This window comes from Trichosurus vulpecula, chromosome 9 (genome assembly GCF_011100635.1).
Source record: "Trichosurus vulpecula isolate mTriVul1 chromosome 9, mTriVul1.pri, whole genome shotgun sequence".
NCBI lineage: Eukaryota > Metazoa > Chordata > Mammalia > Diprotodontia > Phalangeridae > Trichosurus > Trichosurus vulpecula.
In genome coordinates this window covers 147598716-147613944 of record NC_050581.1, presented here as the reverse complement: position 1 = coordinate 147613944, position 15229 = coordinate 147598716, and the positions used below count along the sequence as shown (strand labels likewise).

At 44.6% G+C, this 15229-nt stretch overlaps 1 long non-coding RNA gene across 1 annotated transcript; it reads right to left on the bottom strand.

Moving 5' to 3' along the window:
- Positions 1-9321: 9321 nt before the first annotated feature.
- On the bottom strand, positions 9322-14369 carry LOC118830864. The gene is made up of 2 exons (XR_005009113.1): positions 14300-14369; positions 9322-9467 (listed from the first exon to the last, which is right to left on the bottom strand). It is a non-coding gene; the product is annotated as an uncharacterized LOC118830864 (long non-coding RNA).
- Between the last annotated feature and the right edge of the window lie 860 nt (positions 14370-15229).

Here is a 15229-nt window from a genome sequence, read left to right as displayed (position 1 = left end):
ACACCAGGAAGATCTGAGTCTGAATCTAGCCTCAGGCGCTTGCTTACTAGATGAGTGATGAGGACAAGTCACTTTACCCTTTCCATGGCTCAGTTTCTCTATCTGTAAAGTAGAGATAATAGTAGTATTTGCTTCCCAGGTTCATTGTGAAGATCGAATGAAGCAAGCCTTTGCAGAGTGCTTTGTAAACCTTAACAGGCTCTATAAATGCTAGCTATTATTGATATTATTAGAGACATACAACATTTATGTTGCATATAGAGGTAAGTATGTGCAAACAGGATTATTTGAAGGGGGAGTGCACATTCCCAAGGGGAGAAGAAAAAAGGCTTCCTCCAGGAGGTGGAACGTGAGGTGGGGACCCAAGATTGATGGGAGGGCCTGAGCCAGCAGGATTTCTTTTTGGGGGAGGGGGTTCCAGGCACTGGGGTGGGGGGAAACAGAAGAAAGGGGAGACAAGAGGCCTCAGACAACCTCTAATGACTTCACTGCTAACTCAGAGCCAACTCTCCTCCTCTCCCCAGCCTGGGCCACATTTCTGGCACTAGGCTGGTTGTGCAAACAGGGAAGGAGAAGACTTACTTAACCATTTCACAAGCTTTCCAGAGAGGATAATCTCATCCTGTGCACTTGTGCAACCCTCTTGTCCCTTCCAGAATGCTGTGCCACCCCATCTTGTCTGAGCCTCACCATCTCACCCCTGTGTTCCGAGATCGGTATCCCTGGCGGAAGCAGGGATGATTATGTTAATTGTGTGGCTTCCCATTTCCTCCAGGCTGGGGTGTCAATGCCCTCCCCTTCCTCTCCTAAATTTGTTTCACATCTTCCCCACACCTTACAGTCTATGTAGACTGACCTACCTGCCCTCTCCTTAATCCAGGCCATCTCCCTCCACTGTGTACATAAGCTATCCCCAATGCCTGGCATAGACTCTCCCCTCACCTCTGTCTCTCAGGCTTCCTTCACAGCTCCTGCTTCTGAGGAATTCCTAAATCCTCCTATTTCACGCTCTTTCCTTCCTTGAATTGAGTTGGGGCACCCCTAGCTGCCTACCCCCATTTCGTATCCTCTTTCTAGAAAGTAATCTCCTTGAGAGCAGGAATTGTTTCTTTTGCTGTTGAATCCCCAGCACCTAGTATGCAGCAAACATTTAACAAATCTTATTAAATGAATTGAATTATTGGGACCATAGCTTTCAAGCTGGAAAGGACCTCAGAGATGTTCATGACCCACTTTTTTGTTTTAGAGACAAGGATACTGAAGCTCAGAGGGCCGCATGTGGGGTCACACAGCCGATAAATATCTAAGATAGAATTCACCTCTTCTTGACTTCATGTCCAGTGTGCTCCTCACTATACTCCCTGCCTCTATATTGTATTGTATTGAATCTAATGGAGCTCAATTGAATCTAATTGACCTCTAATTGAACACTTAAGTTGTGTGACCCTGGGCAAGTTACTTAACCTTTGTCTGGCTCAGTTTCTTCAATTGTAATTGATGAGAAAACAATTCCAGGGGGAACCTTGTCCAGGCTCGTACTAGGCAACAGTAAAACAAAAATCGCATGTGTTTTCATTGCTTCTTTCAAATGGCAAATTGAAGTAGGATTGCTTAGAAGGTAGGAGTTGGACACATCACTGGAGAAGCCTCTCAGTACAGTTGAAATAGCCTAGGCTTTGAGTCTGAAGAGCCTGGTCATCTTTCAGTGGTTGATTGATTATCACTTTTGGACTTTGGATCTAGCAACTGAAGTCCAAAATCTCAGTGGGTCTTCTGTTTGTGGAGCTCGGTGTTAGAAAGTGGACTTGGAGGTCCCAAGGCCTAGGCTGAAATCCTGGCTTGGCTTCTTGCCACCTGTGTGACCTCTGAGAAGGACTTAACCTCTCTGGTCTTCATTGTTCTCATCCATCACATAAGAAGGTGCTTAGAGAATAGATACCAACCCAGACCTCCCTCCTCTTGGCAGAGAGGTAGGGGACTGGTGTTTTATCCATTGTCAGACAGGATCTTCACTACATTTTTGTCGAACTGTCATTCTTCATTACAAATGAGGGTCAGGTTCAGGGGAGGGAGGGGAGAAATGTGGAAATGACTGATATAAACATTTTTTAAATCAATAAAACTTATTTTTAAAAATAGAAATGAGAAGAGGGGGTTGAGCTGGACTACAGCATCTCTAAGGTCCCTTGAAGCAATGATTCTGTTATTTCTGAGGTCCCTTTCATTTTAAAGTCCTTCTGATCCTGACTGTAATGGGTTTCAGATCTTTTTTCTTAGCTGATGCTTATCATCTTCACGATTTGGGGCAAATGGATTTACCTTTCAGGGTGTCAGTTTCCCCATTAGCAAAACAGGGATCATGATAGTTGGGGGATCCATGTAAATCATAAATAAGTGTGGAAATGGGAAGTTTTATAATTCTTCCTTCATGGATAGTAGAGAAGAGAACATGAGAAAACAGAACCAAGAGGAGAGAGAAAAGAGAGGGAGAGAGAGTCAGAGGCACTAATGTTTCTGACAGGGCTTTTCTCTCTCCGTCCCCGCCCCCACCCCTTACCCTCCAACCCTCGTCCCAAACAGGGCATCCATCCTCTGGCTGGCTGGCCGCAGCCTCCTCCGTTTCCTCTGTGCAGCTCAGCCCCAGGCCTCGGCATTCAGCATCTTCTGGTACATTTTGTTTCTGTTTATCCTATTACTTTATAGGCAGCCTAGGGCCCCACTCCCTCCCGCTGTCTGTCCCCATCTCAAATCTGGTGTGTGTCTCCCGGGAATCATCAGGGGTGGAGGGAAGGGGGCCCGGCAGGCCTTTGAAGACATTGATAAAAGTAATTGAGAACAGAGCCACATTCAGAGAGGCCCACGGGGAAACAGAGAGGAGGAGAGAAAGGCCCGGCCGCCTCGGCTTCCCAGGGCCTCCCTTGCCCTCCCAGCCCGGGCTAACTCTTTGAGGCCTGGGAAAGGAGCACAGAAAAGTGCATGCAGACCCCTGGTGGCTCATCAACCAAGCCCAGGTGACAGGTGACAACAGGTGACAGGTGTCCAGATGATTCACACCACAGTGCAGCTGGGGTGTGGGGAATATCCTGCTGGAAGAGAAAGACCCCTGGATGTGAAGGCAAACCATCTTTCTCTGAGTCTCAATTTCCTCATCTCTGAGATGTGAGGTTTGGACTAGATCAGGGCTTCTAAATCTGAGGCCTGTGAACTTAAAAATATATTTTGACAAGTTATTTCAATATAATTGCTTTCCTTTGTAATCCTACGCATTTAAAAACATTATTCTGGAGAGAGAGAGAGAGAGAGAGAGAGAGAGAGAGAGAGAGAGAGAGAGAGAAGAGAAGAGAGAGATAAGAAAGGGCAGGGGGAGCTTAGGAAAAGGTCTTGGGGGAAGACCCAAGTTAGAGCGCATGACATGGATGATGGTCCAGCAAGGTCCCACTAAGATTATTTCCAATTGGCGCAGTGGGTAGATCACTGGGCCTGGAGTTAGGAAAGACCTGAGTTCAAATCTGGCCTCAGATACTTATAGCTGTATGACCCTGGGCAAGTCACTTAAACTTTATCTACCTCAGTTTCTTCAATTGTAAGAGGAATAATAGCATCTACCTCTCAGGGTTGTTGTGAAAATCAAACAAGACATTTGCAAAGCACTTAACACAGGGCCTGGCACACAGTAGGAACTTAAATTCTTCCTTCCTGTCTTCCTTTCTCCCTCCTTTTTGTGCTTGCTTGCTTCCTTCCTTCCTTCCTTCTGTGATTTCCTCCATTAGACCGTGAACTACTTGAGAACACAGACTACTTTTTGCCTTTCTTTGTATTCTCAGTACTTGGCACAGTGCCTGACATACAGTAGGTCCTTAATAAATGCTTGTTAACTTGGCTCTGAGTCCCCTGGCCTGCATATCTACTTCTGGCTATCAGGCTGGAGATGATGTGTGGCATGAAGCTCTCCTTCAATCTTCTTTCATGAATACTTTCCCCAGTCACTCACATTCCTGCAAAAAATCCATAGTGGCCTGTAAGGTCCTTTCAGTGGTACCCTCCTCCCAGTCCATAGAAATTTCCCAAACCCATGGTCCTTTACGAGGGTCCAGGCCTCCCGGAGGTGGATGGCCCTGGTGGTTCTACTCACCACTAACATGGGAGGGCTGATGCAATGCTCCCCATGGCTTATGTTAGCCTCTGTGCTTCAAAGGACATGATCCAAACCCAGCCACTGGTACTAACTACCTGCGTCCTAAACAAAGAAACGATGACAACACAAAACATTATCATAATCTAGTGGAAATAAGATCTAGCATTTTTATAGTACTTTGAGGCTTGCAAAGCACTTTATTATATATGTTCACTCATTTCCTCTTCACAACAACCTTGGCAGCTAGGTGCTATTAATATCTCCACTTAACCACTTTCTGAGGCAGAAAGAGATAAGGTGACTTGCCCAGGGTCACTCAGCTAATAAATATCTGACGCCAGATTTGAACTCAGGTTTTCTCGACTCCAGATTCAGTGTTCAATGCATGGTGACACCTAGCTAGGTGTCTTTAAATTCCTACTAGTGGGAGAAATCAGGAAAAGCTTCTTAAAGGGGTAAGAAATTCTTAGAGGATTAATTAATAAATACTGATTGGTGATTGATTGGAAAGTAGAGATGAGAAGTTAACATATTACAGGCATGCAGGACAGACAGTGCAAAAGCATAGAGATGGGGTAAGACACATAATGTATAACAAACAGCGAGAGGATCAGTATGGCCAGACCACAAAGTGTGGAAGAGGAGCCATGTATGGTGAAAGAATATGGAAAGAGAGGTTGGGACCAGGCTGCAAAGTACTTTAAAAACCAAAGTTTAGATCTGATTCCAAAGTCAATAAAGGACCACTAGAGTTAATTTAGAAGAAAAGAGACACAATTAGACCCGCACTTGAGTAAAATCCCTTTATCAGTTGTATGGAGGATGCACTGGAGTAGGTCAAGGCTTGACCTATAAGGAGGCTATTGTAATAGTTTAAACTACTACTAGCTGTTGTTTATATAGCCCTCCACTGTTTGTTCTTAACATCTATTATCTAATTTGATCCTCACAACAACCCTGGGAGGTGGGTGCTAGCATTGTCAAACCAAGAGTGAAAAGGCCTTTGACAAGGATCTTGACCACATGAGTAGAGAGAAGAGCATGGCACAAGAGATGTTGCGGAAGTAGACACAATGAGATTTGACAAGATTTGGATACGTGGGGTGAGGGAAAGTAAGGGAGGCTGTGAACCAGGATGATTGGAAAGATGATAGAGCCCTCAAAAGGACAGAGAAGTTTGGAAGAAGAGCGTATGGGTTGGGGAGATGAGTTCTGTGCTGGACATGTTGAGTGTGAGAAGTCTATGGGGCATCCAATTTGAAATTCCAACAGGCAGAACCGATTGGAGCTTTGGAGAAAGACTGGATGTGGACTGATAGATCTGAGAGCTAGCTGTATAGAGATTCTTATTTCTATAAACCCATGGGAGCTGATGGGGTCACCGAGTGAGAGACTGTAGAGAGAAGGGGAAAAATAGAATACTTAGGACAAAGTCTTGGGTGGCACTCAAATTAGGGGTCATGCTGCGGAAGATGATTCAGCAAAGGACACTGAGAAAGAGTGGTCAGGAAAACGGGAGAAGAGCCAGAAGCAGGGCAGTATCATGGAAGCCAAAAGAGGAGAGCGTTCGTAAGGAGAAGATGATAAACAGTGTCAGAGAAACGAGGGAGAGGAAAGAACTGGAGGCGATGATCTTGATGAGGGTTTTTTAGGCATTTGCCTGAGAAAGGGATAAGAGAGAGAATGATGGTTCAAGGCAATGGCTGGGTCCAGGGGAGACTTTTGCATACTAGTAGGCGGTAGAGAAGAAATCTGTAGACAGGGAAAGACTGAACATCAGAGATGCGAGGTGAGAATGGCGACAATCTGATGGAGGAAATGGAAAGGGACGGGGCCAAAGATACGTGTGAAAGGGTTGGTCTTGATAAGAAGGGGTAAAAAGGGAGGAAATGAAGGATAATGCCAAAGGTTGTTGAGATGTTGGAAAGGAGAGAAGAGGTAGCTTACGGCCGGTGGGTGAATATTCTTTATTTTTACAGTAAAGTCTGAGGTAAATTCCTAAGCTCAGATTGTGGGAGAAGGGGATGGCATGAGAGGATTGAGAAGAAAATAGAAAGTTTGAACAGCCTCTGGGTGGGGAGGGGGTAGCATAGAGACTGAATTAAGAAAGAGTAAAAGGATTGTGTTTCCTACTGTGAGGGTCCAGTTGAGTTTACTACCATAATTACTAGTACTACTACTACTAGTTTTGTTACTAGTACTAGTTTTATTGCTAGTACTATCACTACTAGTAATATTAGTACTACTAGTAGTAGTACTATTACTACCACTATTACTATTAGTAGCAGCACTATTACTAGCATTATTACTAGTACTACCACTAATACTACTAGCAGCAGCACCATTACTAGTACTACCATTATTACTACTAGTAGCGGCACTGTTACTAGTACTACCACTAATACTACTAGCAGCAGCACCATTACTAGTACTACCACGATTACCACTAGTAGCAGCACTATTACTAGTACTACTAGTTGCATTACTAATACTGCCACTGTTACTACTAGTAGTAGTGCTATTACTACTAATACTGTTACTAGTACTACTATTACTACTAGTGGTAGTAGCCAACATGGATATAACCCTTTAATGTTTGCTCTTAACATCTGTTAACCCATTTGATCCTCCCAACAACCTTGGGAGGAAACTCATCTGTAAAAGAAAAGCAGAGACTAGGTGACTTGCCCAGGGTCACGCAGCTAGTAAGTGTCTGAGGTCAGATTTGACTCCCAGTCTAGCTCACTCCTCAATTTGTTTAGAGCCAGTTAGTTCATTAGCACAGCTTCTGGTTAGGTAACACACTGGTAGAAGTGAAAGAAATAGACTTTGAGTGTAATCCAGAGTTGAGGTTTGGTGAGGTCTAAGCATCAAAAAGACAGTGGTACAAGATATTCTAGAGGAGAGGAGAGTGTCCAGTTGGACTGATTAACAAAGGGGTCCAGAGTGAGAAGGAAGGGAAGGAAGGAAAGGGAAGCTGGAGCAGAGGTGATGGCCCGGGAGAATCCGGAGGGATGGAGAGACTGGAGGTCCTAGGGAGGAAGAAGAATAGGGTTAGGAGAGGTAGGGAAAAGGGAAAGATGGAATGATTAGAAAGTAACGATCCAATAAAGGAATTTTTCTCCTATTTGCATAGGCCTTTCTGATGGTCCAATGCTCATCTTTGCAGCATTTAGTCTAATTTCACAATGGACCTGTAAGTCAGACAAAGCAAGATCACTTGATACTGTTCCTCTTCCCCAATGGCCTTCCCACCCCTATTTTATAAGTGAAGAAAAAAATGTCTAGTAAGAGGAAATTATTTCAGATGATGGGATTTAGAGCTTGAAGGGTCTTTAGTGGACGCCTAATTTAGAAGTGTCAAACATGTGACCCCCAGACTACCCACAACACTCCAGAGTGTTGCCTGAAATATATAACAAAATAAATAAATATGTAATAAAACATAGATGATGCTAATATATAGTTTTTGAAGTCATTATGCAACTCACTTGGATCCTTGTGTAAAGCTAAGTGGCCCCATTTTGATTCGACTTTGACCCAACTGATTTCTAATTTAGCCCTTCTCATGTTATGGAAGTGCTCTTGGTTCTTCTGCCACCTCTTTGACCAGACCTGAACAACATGGCTCTGTAGATGGGAGGAGCAGGGTATGGTTCCAGAAATAATGGAGGCAAGGTAAGTGAATGTTCAGCCCCTCACATAACGCCACTGTGGTGAAGTGACGTTGGTGACATCATTCTTCTCAGACCCATGTTGTGAGGACTCCAGAATCCCAGAATGCCAGATGCAGATGGACCCCTAGAACTCACCCAGTCTGATCTCTTCATGTTACAGAAGAGAAAACCCAGGCCCAGAAAGGGGAAGTCACTCACTCAAGGACACGCAGAGGGGATGTAGGAGATGCAATGATCATCTTTAAGATGTGACATACTGGCGGAACTTGGCCTTGAATGAAGAAGTATGAGCCCGAGGACCAGCAGATGTTAGAGTTAAAAGGTACCTCAGAGGCCCTATAGTCCAATGTTCCCATTGTAACAAATGAAGAAATGAGGGAGGGCCTCTGTAACTTGCTCAAGACAGAGTAAGCAGCAAAGTTGTGATTCGAACCCAAGTCTTCGGGCTAAAAATCCAATGTATGTTCATCCATGCCATGAAGGGACCAAATGCCACAACAATAGCTGACATTCTTCAAGTTGGCAAGGTGTTTCACGTACGTATCACATTTTTCTCCAAAGAATCTGCTAAGTACTACATTTGTGATCATTCCCATTTTTCAGGTGATGAAACTGAGGCTTTGAGAGGTGGTGACTTTCCTGTGGTCACACGGCTAATTAGTGTTAGAGGTGGAATTTGGATCCAGCCCTTTTCTGATGTCAAGATTTGCATTGTCTTCTACAGTTAGACTGCACAGCTAGGTGGCACCATGGTGCACAGGGCACTGCACCTGGAGTCAGGAAGACCTGAGTTCAAATCCAGCCTCAGACACTTACTAGCTTAGCTGTGTAGCCCTGGGCAAGTCACTTAATCTCTGCCTTGGGGTCAGCTAGGTGGCTCAGTGATTAGAGCGCTGGACCTGGAGTCAGGAAGACTTGAGTTCAAATTCAGCCTCGGACACTTACTAGCTCTGTGACCCTGAGCAAGTAAGTCACTTCTTCCTGCCTCAGTTTCCTCCTCTGTAAAAATAGGGATAATAATAGCACCAGCCTCCCAGGGTTGTTGTCAGGATCAAATGAGATAATATTTGTAAAAATACTTTGCAAACCTTAAAGGGCATCATTACATGAGATGGCATCTAAGGTTCTAAGCTCATGATCCTTCTCTAAAGATCTTCACACAGTGACTGGATGGCCACTTTCAGGGAATGTTTTAGAGTAGATTTTTGTTCAGGTACCCATTGGACCAAATGGCCTCCAAAGTTCTGTCTTAACTCTGAGGCTCAGATATTCTGAGCAGTCTGTCCTCCAGACAGAGGTGCGTAACCACATAAAGACACAGGTAACTGGGAATCTGAGTGTAAAGGGAAGGATCATTCCAGGTGGGGCTGAATGTTCTTGCACAATTAAGAGAGTTGCCTTAAATCCAGGGTACATGGCAGCACGTGCGCACACGCACATGTACACACACACACACACACACACACACACACACAATATGGCACATCCAGATTCAAGAGACAGGAAGTATTCAAATGGTGTGATTGTCTGTTTATTGCTCAAGAACTAAAGTGACCCAATTCTCCTGGGAGGAAGAGGAGAGAAGGCAGCCCAGATACTCACAGAAAGCATAGCCAAGCATTGCTGCAGCCCAAGGAAATGGGACCATTTGTCTCCTGAAAGAAAACAATACACTCTGCAGTCACCATATCGACTGAAGTAGGAAGTCTTCTATCTCCATTCCCATTCTCAATTTTAATCTGTTGCAAAAGGCGGCTCGTGAAGTAGGCTGGGAGTCAGGAAACTTGGGCTCTCTTCCCACCTCTGTTTTTTGCTTGCTGTGGGACTGAGCAAGTCACATCCATTTTTGCCTTGGTAGTCCCTGTAAAATGAGGAGTTTGGACTAATCACTAGATGCTAATGTTTGATGCTAATCACTAGAGACCAAGGTTCCTGACCATCCCTGACTTTCTAATGAGTTTGTGGCCATTATAATGAGTCCATCCTCTAAGAACAGAAGTCAGACCAGCTCCAGCATCTGTCCCTCTCACCTGGAGCTGATCTAGAATTAAAGTTCAGGGTCTCATTTCTGACCCTGTATCAATAAGGCAAGATTCACGATATCGATAGTGACCATGAATATGTCTGTGTAGTTCAGAATTGCAAAATATAAGAGATTCTCTATGTCGAAGGCAAAAGAAGTAAAACATCTATTCAAACACCAGAGGATCAAGTCCCAAAACCAGTAATTCCAATTCAACATAGCAACGATTGTATCCCAAAACCAGTAAGTCCACTTCAATGTAACAGCAAAGAAATTAAAACACAATATCGCAGCAAGGAGCCAAGCCATCCTGTAACCTTTCCCTCTGCTGGGGCCTTCTTGTAAATATTCACTTATGAATCCTAAATGTCTGCTTGCCTGCATCCTCTCCTCCCACAGTTCTGAGGGCCCTTGCAGTTCTCTCTCTCTCTCTCCATCTCTCCATCTCTTCCAGTTCTCTGTCTCTGTGTCTCTGCAGTCCTCCCTCTCAGCCCTTCCAATTGTCTCTCACTTTCTCTGTCTCTGTCTCTTTCAGTTCTCTGTCTCTCTGAACTTATTGGCTACCCTCAGAGTATATATACCCTTCTTAGGGCCAGAGGGCTTCACACCCAATCAGCAAAAGGGTATGGGCCTGGGCCTCACACCTACTTAGCAAAAGGTTGTGGGCCTGCCTACAAACAAGCCTCGCCTAATCAAGCTTCCCTTAACTAGCTCCATGTGAGGCCTATTAAACGGGCAGGGAAGATCTTTAATCACATTAACACCACAGATCCTCTCCTTACAAAGGGAGTAGATTTGGGTATGAATCTGGCCCCAGGCATGAGTAGAACTGGTAACTGTACCTAGAGGGAGCAGCCATAGAGTGGAAGGAGAAGAGCACATGGACTCAGGAGTCCTGTGTTTGATTTCCACCTCAGATACCAGTTGGCTGTGTCAGCCTGAGTAAGTCACTTAATCTCTGAACCTCATCCGTAAAATGGGGGAATGATAATAAAATATGCTTCTCAGGATCATTTTGTAAGAATAACGAGATAATATGTGTAAAGGGCTTAATAGTCCTACATAAATGCTAGTGATGAATTTTGATTTCTTGGTACAATTTAAGGGGCCCCAGGAAGATAAGTGTCCCCAAATATCTCTCCTGATGGCCTGCTGTAGTAGCCAAAATTCCACCATTTGTGAGCCATTCCTTTAGAGTTGGGAGGTTTTTTGTCCTTGCAGAGCCCTTTAGGAGTCTGTAACAGTACTCAGTAGTGCTGGGGACAGTTTAGAAGAGTTGCTGACAAGGGTGTTTAGTGTTGCTAGGGACCGAGGACATTGCAACATCCCATAACACATTGAGAAACTTTGGGGACTCGAAGCCAAGACCAGACCAGAATGCAAGGGCAATCCTTTTCTCCCTTTTCCCCCCATTTGCTGACACTCAGACTAGGGGCAGTAGGGATTGTGTTTTAGGGGAACCGTTAAATTGATGGACAAAGTCATGGCTGGGCAGAGGTCAGCAGAAGCTCTCAGTGGGATAGGGGTCTGTTTCAGATCCTGTGAGGGGGAGAGTTTCATAAGGTACAATTTGTACCAGGACAAAGATGCTAGGAACACAGCTCTCCAGACAGGGCTGGTTCAATGGAATAAAACTGTTAAGTCAACAGAAGCTAGCTTCCGTGGCCCCGGCCTTCCCCTCCCCACTTTGGGGGCAAAGAGCCTTCATGCAGTCTTTCCCCCAACCCCCCCACTCTTCAAAACCTGCTTTCGGGAAAGGATTGGAGACAACGTGGTTCCTCAACTATCCCTCCTTTTTTCTTGAGACGTGACCTTGGACATATCATTTCCATGTTTTGGATCTAAGTCTTTTCCTCTGTAACATAACGGGGATGAATTCAATAACCTCTAAGGCCCCTCTCAGCACAAACTTTCCCGCATTCCATGTGATATCGGAACACTGCATTTCATGATCCTGAAACTAGAGGTAGTTCATGCTCGGCCACCATCTTGCCCACTCTGAAGCGCCCGCCTTCGTCTTTTCTCTCTGTCCTCATCTGCCAAAGACTAATTTTATTCCTACCTCCTCTTGGATGTTTTCCTAAACCTCTCCCACATCCTCACAATCTTCAGTGCGTATCATGCAACGTCCTCTGATACTCTGTTGAACTGAGTTCAAATTCTCTCTGCCACTTCTTACTAGTTGGATGAACTTGGGAGCCATTTCTTCTCTGAGCCTCAGTTTCCTCATCTGTAAATAGGGAATAAAAATACCCACTCTACCAAAACACAGGGTTGTTTTAAGGGAAGTGCATTGTAAACTGTAGAGGAAGGGTTTACATTTGTAAAGGGTTTACAATGTAAGTTGCATTCCCTCAATAATAATAATCATGATCATTTTGATAGCACATAAGATCAAAAGATCATAAAGCTCATAAGCTCATAAGATCATGAAGATAGAGCTAGAGAGAACCTTAGAGGCCATATAATCCAAACCTCTCATCTTACAGATGGAGAGATTCAATGTCTTGTCCAGGGTCATAGAGCTAGTAAAGCAGGATTCAAAGCCAGGGCTCCTGACTCCAAAATCCGTGATCTATCTACTATATCATACTGTCTCTTAATGAGCCCAGAGCTGCTGTGAAGCAGGAAATTTCTTCCTATAAGACTGGGTGAAAACTTGGGCACGTTGTTCCACACTGGACTTTCAACTTTGAGGCTCTGGGATGCTACAGTTTTTCCTTCTTTTGTCTTTTCATCCTATTCCTAGGACCCAGAGCAGAGCTAACTACATAGGCATCAGCATCTGATGCTATAGAATATCCGTAACTCTGGCCACACACACACACACACACACACAGTTCCAAAAGTCATAATACAGCTTTAAGCTATTGCAGCATACACATTTAGAGGGTCTCTTATACTATAAAAATAGAATCTAACATTTATATAGCATTTTAAAGTTTGCAAAGCACTTTATATCATCTCGTATCTTTTGAAACTCTTTTTTCCTCTCTCTGCCTCACTTGGGGACCTCACCAAGTCCTATATATTCAATACCAGGTCTATGCAGATAACTCCCACATCTACATCTAACCCTAGTCTCCTGATCTCCCGTCCCACATCACCGAATGCTTATTGGACATTTTGAGCTGGATAGGTTCCCCCAAACCATTTCCATCTCAATACAAAGAGGCTGCTATCCCATGGGGTAGTGCGCAGAGTTCTGGACCTGCAGTCAGGAAAAGAGGAATCTGAGTTCTCTGTCAGACACTTACTTTTAACCTCTCTGTGCATGGATTTCCTCATTGATAAAATGAGGGCTTGACTGGATGACCTCTAAGATCCCCTCGAGCTCAGAATCATCTATGATCTCATGTCCAAAACAGAAAACTTCCCTTCTGGGGCACCATCCCCTCAGTTCCCCAGGTTAGCAATCTCAGTGTTACTGTTGACTCCTCACTCTCACTCACCCAAGAGTCGATCAGTGGCCAGATCTTGCCATTTCTATCTCTATAGCATCTATTGCATCTCCTTCTCTCCACCACCACAGTCACCATCTGAGCACAGGCTCTGATTGCCTTTCACCTGTACTATTACAACAACCTCCTAATTAGTCTTTCCAGCTCAAGTCTCTCCCCTCTCCTTCTATCCTCACAACCACCCTGTGAGGTAAGTATGATGGAGATCACCATCCTCATTTTACAGACGAGAAGACGGAAGACCAAGAGTTTGATTATCAAGTTACGAGGCAAGATTCAAACCCTGGTCTTGCCAATTCCACATCCAGCAGTCTAGTCCCTGCTACCTTGCCTGAGGGGAACCATCCAGTGAGTGATTATGGGCTCTGAGAAAAGCTTCACAGGTCTCTATTAGCATTGCATGGTTGTGGCCACAAAACTCAGAGAGTGCCAAAGTGAGGATGATGTATTTATCTACTCTTTCTCATTCACTCATTTTAGTCAGATGCTTCATGACCCCATTTAGGGTTTTCTTGGCAAAGATACTGGAGTGGTTTGCCATGTCCTTCTCCAGCTCATTTTACAGATGAGGAAACTGAGGCAAACAGGGTTAAATGACTTGCCCAGGGTCACGCAGCTAGTAAGTGTCTGGAGCTGGATTTGAACTTAGGTCTTTCTGACTCCAGGCCTGGCACTCTCTCCACTGTACCACCTAGCTTCCTTTATATCTACTTACGTTTGTACAAATGATAGCTCCGATGGGACCATTCCTTGGTGAGAAGGCAGAGCTGTAGCATCCTAATGGTCAATCTAATTTCTAAAGGACTTTAAGCTTTTCAAAGTGCTTTCTCCACAACAACCTCCTAAAGAAGGCCTTGCTCTTTTGACAGATGATGAAACTGGGTCTCAGGAATAAGTAACTACTAGTCTTTGATCTCTAGAAAGAGGTGACCCTGGAGCCAGGGGACCTAGGTTCAAATCTTGCCCTTAACGGCAACTACCTATGTATCATGAATCAGCTCACCTCATCTCTTTGGGCATCAGCTTCCCCATCTGGAAAACGAGAATATCAGACTGGATGGCCTCTGAGGTCCTTCCAGCCCTCATGATCCTTAGAGTCTGAGTCTGGACTTAAATCCGATCTTCTACCTCTGATCCCAGCAACTTGGCAAAGTCAGAAGACTGGTGAGCACCTTTCAGGGGTAAGGGAATAAGGGCATCAATATTTGCCAGCAACTGCTTGCAAAAGCATGAGCGCAATCTACTCTTTAAAATCAAGGCCAGCAGTGCAATACCTAGGAAGCCTGGCATTCCATCTGTAGGAAGGAATCAGGCAAAGCAGTTGCTTGAACTGAGCCCCCAAGAATACCTGGGCCTCCAAAACCCACTCACTTCTTAAATTCTTTTAATTTTTCGTTCCTTGGTTCTTGAAAGGCAATGTGGTATCATGGGAAGAGCTTTGGACCCAGGTTAAGTGATCTCATTTAAATTCATGCTGCCTATTTCCAGTGGGCTGGAACCAGTTACCATATTTTATGTAATTATAACTTCAAATAGAGGGATAAAGAGAATTTGAATACTTGTGACCATTCAGAGGATTCATTATTCTCATTAATCAGGACCCAACTGTATTTCTCTCTCTCTTTCCTTCTCTCTCTCTCTTTCTCTCTCTCCCTCTCTCTCTCTCTCCCTCTCTGTCTCTCTCTCTTTCTCCCTCCTCTTTCTCTCTATCTCTCTCCCTCCCTTGCCTTTCTATCTCTCTCCCCATCCTCACTATCACTTTTTGTCTCTCTGCCTATCTCTCTGTTTCTCTCCCTCACTTCCTATCCATTGGGAAGGGGTGTTGAGTGCGCACACATTTACACCTCTGTGTAGATATGTGCAACCATGTCCACATAAGTACAAACACAGACTTTCCCTTCCCCCTTAGGCACATCCTGTGGCCACCTTGGAG